Below are 9,531 nucleotides of genomic sequence, written 5' to 3' on the forward strand. Positions count from 1 at the left end.
AAGTCCAGCTACAACTTGCTTGACTGTGTTAAGACCTTTTAAGGTCATAGGTGAGTCCAAACATCCCCCCTAAAAATTAAAAAATACCAAATGCATGAAATCACCGTTATGTGTGAGCATGGGCTGATTAGTCATTAGTCCATCGAGATGTCTTATTTAAGGGGAAAGAGTGGGCAATTTTAGGTGAGATGGCCCTGAAGTAAGAACCAGATGTCTGATAAAGTTCATCAGTAGAATCCCCTACAAGTTATGGGCCCGGAGTGAGAAGAGGGACACCTGCCGAGTAGGTTGATGGTTTCACGCGGCCTGGTGATTAAGCTCGTGATCTAATGGACAGGATATGCATGTTGACTGGAATTGATTTGACTTAATGTGCTATGTACGATTAATAATCTGTATGTACTATGTAATACTACTAATAAGATGTACATGCTTGTAAGCATGGGGTAGATAATGTAATGCACGATTATACATATAATGTAATATGTATGTATGAGGTATATGTACTTATTAATGTGGTAGTACAAGTATGTACGATGTACATAATAGTTTGTGATAATATGGACTGTTTTGATACTGACACAGTTCTTAATAATTTTGTAACTGTCTTATTTTCAGGGAATAGTTTAAGTAGAATTTCAGCTTTGGGCGCTGGCGGCAAAGCTTAGGGCTTCTTCCTTGAGTCTTAGGGAGGTGTGTTGTTCTCCTCTTCTGGTTTACAAGACCAGGGTAATGTGATATACTACAAAGACTCTTCATTTCAGGAAATTATTTTCAATGGTGCTAGTTACTGGCATTAGCACTAGAATTAAAAGAAAGTATAAAATAGATGCGAGTTGTCCGATAATGATGAAGGGGTGTTCTACAGGTTGCCCTCCAATCCATGTTAGTGTTAGTAGATCTGCCACTAGCACTCAAACTAAAAACTGGCTAAGAGGTCGGAATATTACGCTTCTCTGTTTGAATGTGTGGAGTATTGGGATAAATGCTAGAATTAGTATTCAGAGTAATAGGGCTAAGACCCCTAGTTTGTTAGGGATTGTTCGTAGAATTGCGTATGTGAATAGAAAGTATCACTCTGGTTTAATGTGTGGTGGTGTATTGAGTGGATTTGCTGGGGTATAGTTGTCAGGGTCTCCTAGCAAGTTGGGTGAAAACAGGACTAGTATTAGTGAGGCTAGGATTAGTAGTAGGGCACCCAGGATGTCTTTGATTGTGGAATAGGGGTGGAATGGAATTTTGTCTGTGTCAGATGGGATTCCTGTGGGGTTGCTGGGTCCTGTTTCGTGGAGGAATAGTAGGTGGACAGTTGCAAGTGCTGTAATGATGAAGGGGAGAATAAAATGAAAAGCAAAGAATGGTGTGAGTGATGCTTTGCTTACGGAAAAGCCACCTCAGATCCATTCGACAAGGGTGGTTCCGATGTATGGGATTGCTGAGAGCAGGTTGGTAATGACTGTTGTCCCTTGGAATGATGTTTGCCCTCATAGTAGCCTATGAATGCAGTAGCTATGACTGTAAGCAGTAGAATAATTCCAGTGTTTCATATTTCTTGAAAGGTATAGGACCCATAATATAGGCCACGTCCTATGTGAATGTAAAGGCAGATAAAGAATAAGGAAGCTCCATTTGCATGCATGTATCGAATGACTCACCCATAGTGAGTGTCTTGACAGATGTGTGCTGCTGATGAGAAGGCGGTTGTTGTGTCTGGTGTGTAGTGTACTGCTAGTATTAGGCCTGTTAGGATTTGTAGGATCAGGCAAATGCCTAGTAGAGAGCCAAAGTTCCATCATGATGAGATGTTTGATGGCGTTGGGAGGTCAATAAATGTACTGTTGATGATTTTTGTTAGTGGGTGAGTTTTTCGGATGTTGGTCATTGGTATTCTTACAGTTGAATGACAATGATGATTTTTCATGTCATTGATCATGGTTGGGACCCGTGTGAGAATGATGATGACATATATTGTATTTGTTTTAAGTGTTATTTTTGTGATCAGTTCTTTGGGGGTTCTTCAAAACCTTCACCTATTTATGGGGACTTTGGGTTGATTGTGAGTGGTGGTGTTGGGTGCCGGATTGTGTTGAGCTTTGGTGGTTCATTTTTAGGTTTGATAGTGGGTTTGATTTTTTTAGGAGGGATATTAGCTGTGTTTGATTATACGACGGCTATGGCCGCTGAGCCGTACACTGAGGTTTGGGTTTCCAATAAGACTGTTTGGGGGGCATTTCTTTCAGGGTTGATAATAGAGTTTTTGATGGTATTTTATATTTTAAAGGATGAGGAGGTGGAAGTTGTGTTTAAGTTCAGCGGGTTGGGAGACTGAGTTATTTATGATACTGGTGACTCTGACTTTTTTGGTGAGGAGGCTATAGGGATTGTGGCATTGTATAGTTATGGTAGTTGGTTGGTGATTGTTACTGGCTGGTCGCAGTTTATTGGTGTTGTGGTTATTATGGAGATTACTCGTGGTAATTAAATAAAAGCATGCTAAGGGTGAGAGGAATGAGGAATGACAGGAAGTATAGTTTGATAAGGCCTTTTTGGCTTGCGATTAACGTGGATCATTTTAGTTGAATAAGGGATGTGGTTTCTGGTAGAATGTTTTCTAGTCAGATTAAGTCTAAAAGGGAGGATGCTGAGTTTTGGTTTATTTATAGGTTTAGGTAAGGAGGCAGACGGTACATGATGGTGGGGAAATATCCTAAGAGACTAGAGAATTTAAGGGAATTTGAGGGGTAGATGAATTTTAAGTTTTGTGTGTTAAGGTTAATTTTGAGTGTTAGTAGGAAGCCTAGGATGGTTACTGCAAGGGCAGTTAGCAGTTAGTTCTAGATGTAAGGGTATGGTTATTAGGGGGACTGTGGTTGGGGGGATGTTGTTGGAGATAATGAATCCAGCAGACACTTCCAATTAGTAGGCGTTTGATGGAGTTAATTAAGAGGGGGTCATTTTCATTGTTGGGGGTTCGGGGAGAGAAGCGGGGTTGGCCTAATAGAGCACAGAAGATGATGCAGGTGCTATACGCAGCTGTGAGGGAGGTGCAATTAGAGTTATTAACAGGGCTCAGGCCTTGGTATAAGACGTGTCGGCGGCTTCAATGATCAAGTCTTTAGAATAGAAACCGGTGAGGAAAGGCATTCCTGTCAATGCCAGATACCCGATAATAAGGGCTGTTGTGGTGAAGGGTAAAGCCTCGAATAGCCCTCCTGTTTTTCGAGTATCTTGTTCGTTGTTCAAGCTGTGGACAGTGGATCCGGAGCATATGAATAGCATGGCTTTAAAAAAAGCATGTGTGCAGATGTGCAAGAATGCTGGATGGGGTTTGCTGATGCCGATCGTTACCATTATTCGGCCTAATTGGCCTGAAGTGGAGAAAGTGATCATTTTTTAAACATCATTTTGGGTGAGAGCGCATGTAGCTGTGACTAGGGCGGTGAGGGCTCCTAAGCACAGCGCTGTTGTTTGAATACGTTTGTTGTTTTCTGTTAAGGGGTAAAATCGGATAAGTAGGAAGACTCCTGCCACAACTATTGTGCTTGAGTGGAGCAGGGCTGATACAGGGGTGGGGCCCTCCATTGCTGAGGGGAGCCAGGGGTGAAGTCCAAATTGGGCTGATTTTCTGGCTGCGGCTAGTATGAGTCCTATAAGGGGGAGGTCTGAGGGACTTTGGTCGAGTATAGAAATTGGTTGCAGGTCTCATGTGTTTTGAGTTAAACAGGAATCATGCTATTGATATCATGAGTCTGATATCTCCAATGTGGTTATGTAAGATTGCTTGAAGAGCAGCTCTGTTTGCATCTGCCTCTCCATACCTTTACCCAATGAGTAGGAAGGATATCATTCCAACCCCCTCCCATCCAATGAAAATTTGGAAGAGGTTATTGACCATAACAAGGATTAGCATGGTGATGAAGAAAAGGAGCAGGTACTTGAAGAACCGATTAATGTAAGAACTTAAGTGTAGGCACCATCTTGAGAACTCCATGATGGACCACGTAACAGATAATGCTACTGGTACGAATGTTATTGAGAAATCTATTTCGAAGCTAAGTATGGATTTAAGGGTTTGAACAGTGACTCGATGTCAGTTTGAAATGATTATTTCTTGGCCTGTGTGGAGGAATATTATTGTTGGAACTAGGCGGGTAATAAAAGCACGTGAGACAGTATTTTTTACATAGAAATTTGCATTATTATAATCGGGATGATTAGTATCAGTAGTGTGACCAGGGCAAAAGAGGGAAATAGGTTTATTACTTTTATTTGGAGTTGCACCAATTTTTTGGGTCCTAAGACCAATGGATAACATCTATCCTTTATAAGCTTGAAAAAGCCATACTGTTAGGCATGGGGGCACGAATTAGCAGTTCTTGCAATACTTTCTCAGTAAATAAGAAGTCTCAGTCTTCTGTTACTAGGTTGACAATCTAGTGGGGGTTTTTTAAACTATATTTACATTACAGGGGGCCCAGGATGATTTTGGGGTTTAGTGACAGGAATAGGAGGGGTAGAATGGGAGGGCTATAAGGGCCTTTTCTCGTGTGAAGGAGGGTGTAATATTATTAATATGGTGTGTGTATTTACCGTGTTGTGTCATAATTAATATGTATATAGAATATAGGGCTGTAATTACAATGTTAGTTCCTATTAAGATAATGGTGAGATTTGATCATGAGAAGGTTGTTATAGCTACGAATAGTTCCCCAACTGGATTGATAGTTGGGGGTAGGGCTAAGTTTTTCAGGCTTGCCAGTAGTCACCAAGTGGCTAGTAGTGGGAGGAGGGTTTGTAGGCCTCGGGCTAAAATTATAGTTCAGCTATGGACTCGCTCGTAGTTTGAGTTTGCTAGGCAGAATAATATAAATGATGGGAGGCCATGGGCGATTATTAGAGTGGTGACTCCTATGTGACTTCAAGGAGTCTGGATGAGGATAGCTGCAATAACAAGTGCTATGTGGCTGACAGAAGAGTATGTGATAAGTGATTTTAGGTCTGTTTGGCATAGACAGATTGAACTGGTTATGATAACCCCTCCTCAGGAGAGCATAAGAAAAGGGTATCCTATGAATTCTGTCAGACACTACCTATGGTAGTGTGTAAAACACTGGCTTCAGTTACTGGGTATGCCAATACAAATCTGGAATAAATTATATACCCCTGGCAATATACTGGTGATACCTGCTAGTATCACCTGGAGCCATGGGCAATAGGACAGCTCCGGGCCAACTCTTAACTTCTCTGCTGTGGAACGAATGTTCGTTTCCCCCACAAAAATGAGTATGTTGAAACCCTAACCCCCAATGTGATGGTATTAGAAGGTGGGCCCTTGGGAAGTAGTTAGGTTTGGATGAGGTCATAAAGATGGAAATCCCATGATGGGATTAGTCCCCTTATAAGAAAGGGAAGAGACACCAGAGCTTCTGCTTTTTGCCTTGCTAGAATGTAGGAAGAGGGCATTTGTCTGTAGCCAAGACTGTAATCTACCAGCACCTTGATCTAGGACTTCCCAGACTCCAGAACTGTGGAGAATAGATGTCTGCTGTTTAAGCGCCCCAGTCTGTAGTATTTCATTATAGCAGCTACGCTAAGACATTCTTAGTGGGTGACCCATGGCTGTCCTTTTTCTGTCTCTTACGTTTCTGTTGAAAAACAGAACAATCGTTACCACATTTCAAGCTTTTAAGTGCCTTAGATTAGTGGGATGCTTTTCTATCCACCAATTGTTTCAATGATTAAATGCATCCACACCACTCATCTCATGTACAGGAGAGACTTCTTTGAAAGGATGAATACAGGCATCCACTCACGGGTCCCAGAATACTTCTGAAGTTGGAAAAAGATTCTTTTCAGATTATCAGCACGCCCCCTTTGATTTTTCCTTTTTAAACCCACAAAATTTTTTATAACATAGCGCCCCAAATTGAAATTTAATTTTCCAGTTATCTAAAACCCATCTTAAACTATACTGTTAATCCATTGTCTATCACCTGTGTTGCTAAAAAATATATACCAGGTAATTATTGTTGTTATCTAATTATTCTGGAGGCCATATAATTATTGTTATTATCTAATTCTTCTGCCCATTAAGCATATTTACCTCTTCCTTCTTTGGTCAAAATATAGCCCTTAAACAGGGGCAATATAGCTGTTTTCCAAATTAACGGTTGCTACTCCACTCTTGAGCTACCGTCTTTAGATCATGTGCTAGTTTGGCATCCTCAGATACTGATCATAGGAAAGGAACTATTTAGCTTTGGGGTTAGTTAACTCCTCAGGGGTATCTAATGTAGGACTCAAAGTCATGCCAGTTACCTGTTTATAAATGCAATATCTATTCCCAAGTATAACCCCTGTAACAATGTCCTAAACATACCATATCCATTTGACAAGGTAACCCTTCTTTGTATTTCCTTTTCTATTGAAATGCTATTGTGACATAAACCATGACATGATGGGTATTATCTCAAATAATTTTCTGTTCTTCTGGTAATAGAAGTAGTTTCAACTAAAGCCAAAAAATAATCCACTAATTGTCTTTCAAAGGGTATATATGATAAGAATACATAATTAATTTTCTAGTCCAAAATCTTAGCAGTCAGCATGATGTTGAGTTACTGACACTTTTAATATCATTCAAACATTTAGGTCCTAAGAAGGGTGATCAACTGTCCTGATTTGTCTGGACTGTATAAGTTTAGCACTGAAAGTCTTGAATGCCAGGAAAACCCACCCTAAGCTATAAAAGGTTTCAGTAGTCACTGTAGAAGGCTGAGGAAAAGTATAAAACCCATATGATGGGCCAAATATAGGGGCTGAAAGAAACACTGTTTTTGGTGTCAAATGGGTATGGGATTATATAACTTCCATAATCACAGTCACTACTTTTACCTGACTGTTGATATTGCTAACCATGATTTACAACTCACAATAATAAATAATCCATTGTTGGATCATTCGAAATGATGTGATTTAAGTGTGATATGATTGCTTGTGGAGTAATTGTGCCTTTTATTGCAATACTACTAGTTTTATTTATAATATTGTGAATGTTGTGACAGTGTTTTCTGAGAGTTCAGATAATGAATATGTGGATGATTACAATACCAATGCCAGCAAGACTCAGATATCACTGACAAAGAAAGTTAACAACTGGGTTATTTTATTGGCAATGGAAGGACACATACAATGGCATTAGGACCAAAACAGAGCATACTGTAAGATGTGCAAAAAGAATTCAAAATTGGGCAGAGTGGAGAAGGAGGTATAAAATCACATAAAGGAGACTGAATCTCACAAGTCTCGGATGATATGGGCAAGTTCTTCTAAAGCAATGGAAACGTTTATTGTTTCCCCAAATGCTCAGTCCAAAATAGCGAGCACTGAATTAGCTTGGACATACCACATGAGTGAACATGCGTTATCATTGTGCTCTTTTCATTGCTTCCTTAAACAGGATAGAGTTGTATTTCCTGAGTCAAAGATTGTAACTATAATGTCCTATGGGCAAGCAAAAGAAGAAATTTTGATAACAGATATGTTGGTGTCTTATAGTATTACACTTGGATGAATAGTGTCCCTGAAAATTCATATCTTTCCAAAACCTCAAAATATGAACCTCTTCAGAAGTAGCCTTTGCCGATGTAATCAGGTTAATTTAATGAAGTTAAAATTGGGTGTATTGGATTAGAGTAGGTCCTGAATCAAATGACTGGTGTCCTTATAAGAATGCCATGTGATGACAGGCAGAGATTAGAATGATGCGTTTATAAATCAAGGAAAACCAGGGATTGTCGACAAACAGCAGAGCTAGGAAGAGGCAAGGAAGGATTATTTCCTAGAGCCTGCAAAGGCAGCATGGTGCTGTCAGTGCCTTGGTTTTGAACTTCTAACCTCCAGAACAGTAAGAGAATAAATTTCTATACTATTAAGCCACTCAGTTTACTGTTATTTGTTATGGTAGCCATAGGAAATCAATACAGTATAGAGCTCATCCTGTCAGACCTTACCAACTATCATGCTTTCTAGGATATATAAAGTGATGTGTTGAATAAGCATCCAAAGATGTTCTCTCTAACTCTTAGATACTTTCATTTCAAAAAAAATGTAGTTTCAAATGAAATCCTTGTTTCTGTGAAGATTTTAGTGAAACCACAGAAAGCGTAAATCAAAATATTGCTAATATCTTTTCAAAATACAAACTAGACTTTGTTTACCTCTCTCTATATTTGGCAGACTGTGAAAACATAAATTTTGGCAAGTTCCATTCCATTTATAAATTTCATATCAGGGACAATGAAAACATCTTACCTGCTTAATGTCTTATACATGTAAAAAATACTGCTAAATAGGGGTGTGATTTTCTCACCTATGATATTGAGGCTTTTGTAATGTAAGTCATGGATAAATGTGGTGTTTAGTAATGTTCCCCAAAGATACCCCCGTCCTAATCCCTGGAGTCTGTGAATGTTACCCTATATGGCAAAGGAATTTTGTAGTTGTGATTATTAATCTTGTGATGGTGAGATTATTCTGGATTAGCCAATTAGGCTCCTTAAACGTAATCACAAGTGTCCTCCTAGATGTGTTTCTACAAGAAGGCTTTCATTGTTGTGTGCCATAAAAAAGTGCTAAGATGTTGGCCTGCTGCATGGAAATGTTGTTCTAGAAATATCTGTAAAGTGTAGGAAAAATAAAATTTCCTTCTCTAATTTGGAAATGCAGTGAGGATGAGAATAGAGATTACAAGATTATAATAAAATAGAAAGTTGCATGCTGTTTCTCTAAAATGTCGGAGAATTTTTGAGTCCATAAGTCTAGAAAAGAATGAACTAACAGCATCTAAATTGACCAGTATTCTATGTAGGCTGTGACAAAAATTCAAACTGTGGAAAACAATCAATTTTTTTGGAATAACATTGTTTCAGAATATTTTTTTAATCACCAGAAAAGAGTCAAGTTAAACAGGACTTTTCAATTTCTTTACTAAAACTAATTTACATAGAATGCAAATTAAATTTCACAAGATCAACCTCTTCTGTGCTTTAAAATAATTTTCCCTGAGAAAGAAAGGTTTAACTTTTTAGATAATATCCAATGTGCTTATGAATTTTTGAAAATGCTAGAATTTCAGACTTAGTCTATATAATGAGTTTATAGGTACAAACGGCCTAATTGGCAAACAGCTGATGATCTACCAAAATAAGTCCATGGATACAAAGTGGGCATTTTTGGAGTACTGAACACTAATTTCTTAATCTAAAAATCTGCTCTTGCTAGTACATTGAATTCCTAAATATTTCATGTTCAAGTGTGTTTTTGAGATTATCTAGCTTGATGTTATCACATTAGATTGACATCAGGACTTGGCAGACTGTGAGCTTCATAAGGGCAGAGCTGCAAGTCAGTTGGTCAATTTTACATTTGACTATACTCAGCTTACCACTACTATAAGTTTCTTTAAAAAGAAAATGGTACTGCAAAAAAAAAAAGAAAAAAAAAAAAGAAAATGGAATAGACATTTACCTG

At 38.7% G+C, this 9,531-nt stretch overlaps 2 pseudogenes; both read right to left on the reverse strand.

The window, feature by feature from the left end:
- Positions 1 to 755: 755 nt before the first annotated feature.
- On the reverse strand, positions 756 to 1,882 carry LOC132520035 (cytochrome b-like; annotated as a pseudogene).
- Positions 1,883 to 2,465: 583 nt separating this feature from the next.
- On the reverse strand, positions 2,466 to 4,315 carry LOC132519147 (NADH-ubiquinone oxidoreductase chain 5-like; annotated as a pseudogene).
- Between the last annotated feature and the right edge of the window lie 5,216 nt (positions 4,316 to 9,531).

This window comes from Lagenorhynchus albirostris, chromosome 4, assembly GCF_949774975.1.
Source record: "Lagenorhynchus albirostris chromosome 4, mLagAlb1.1, whole genome shotgun sequence".
Lineage (NCBI taxonomy): Eukaryota > Metazoa > Chordata > Mammalia > Artiodactyla > Delphinidae > Lagenorhynchus > Lagenorhynchus albirostris.